Below are 1,081 nucleotides of genomic sequence, written 5' to 3'. Positions count from 1 at the left end.
AGTTAGCTATATTTGAACAGATGAGAGAGGAGATGTAAGTATGGGCAATTCAAATGACCCCAGCATATTACTGGGTACAATCCAGCATCTGAGAAACTTAGTGATGGTTTAGACCAGCAACTATCAGTATTATAGGAATCTTACTTTTCACACCCTGGCTCTGTTTGTTTGTGAGGAAGAGAAAATGATGTTGAACTAATGGAAATCTCCCAGGAACTTTATTACAGAGTAATCATTATCACTTCTGATAATAATGATTTCAAATTTTGGCACAAGGCCAGCAATTTTAGGGATGAGAGTTATAGTACAACCAGTCTCATTGCAACTGTAAGAACTTTTTTGTTCATTGTGCTAACACTATTTTCAATCATATTTTAAATAGAAAAAAAAACTAGGAAAGTATTTTTCAGTTTTCATTCTAGCACATTATAATCAACTTATTTTGGGCTGGGAATCTAATGCCATTTTCTTTCCATCCACTATTTTTTTTTAAGTTAAGCAGAAGGTGCAAGACTCATTGTTTAGTAGATTTTTTAAAACTGGGAGATGTAGTAGAAGTTGGGCATGTATCATGGACTCTCCTGTCATTAGACAATATATGAGGGTTCTGCAATCTCTTACTGAACAACCACAGAGATTTGCTTATAGTGATCATATGTTTGTGCTCACACAAGCTCATTTCCCTCCACCAAATTGACACTACCAGCCCAGATGCATGATGTACCACATGTAAGATGACAAAATCATCACTGAGCCATGTGAAATGAAATGTTTTGCTCAAGACCACAACACAAGCCTGGTCTAGGAATCGAAACCACACCCTTGCAATCGTGGGTGTAACATCCTAACCACTAAGCCATGTGCTTTTACCTATATACAGAGTTGGCCAAAGGTCAACTGATAGTAAATCAAAACCATTTAATTTCAAGATTTATTTATGTTTAACAACTGAATGAATTTAATAAAAGCATCTAAATATGAAACATGAAAATTATTCAAACTGAAGTCCTTGAGTGACACACTTTCCATTCAAGTCAATACAGAATTACAGGGAGTATTTATGGAATTTTTTATTTACTGT

General features: G+C 35.0%; 1 protein-coding gene across 2 annotated transcripts in view; it reads right to left on the bottom strand.

The window, feature by feature from the left end:
* LOC106883419 (tyrosine-protein phosphatase non-receptor type 1) overlaps positions 1-1,081 on the bottom strand; it is an 84,230-nt gene that overhangs the window by 20,544 nt on the left and 62,605 nt on the right. The window lies entirely within an intron of this gene.

The sequence above is a fragment of the Octopus bimaculoides genome, chromosome 20, assembly GCF_001194135.2.
Source record: "Octopus bimaculoides isolate UCB-OBI-ISO-001 chromosome 20, ASM119413v2, whole genome shotgun sequence".
Taxonomy (NCBI): Eukaryota; Metazoa; Mollusca; class Cephalopoda; order Octopoda; family Octopodidae; genus Octopus; species Octopus bimaculoides.
This window is presented reverse-complemented; position numbering and strand designations above follow the sequence as displayed.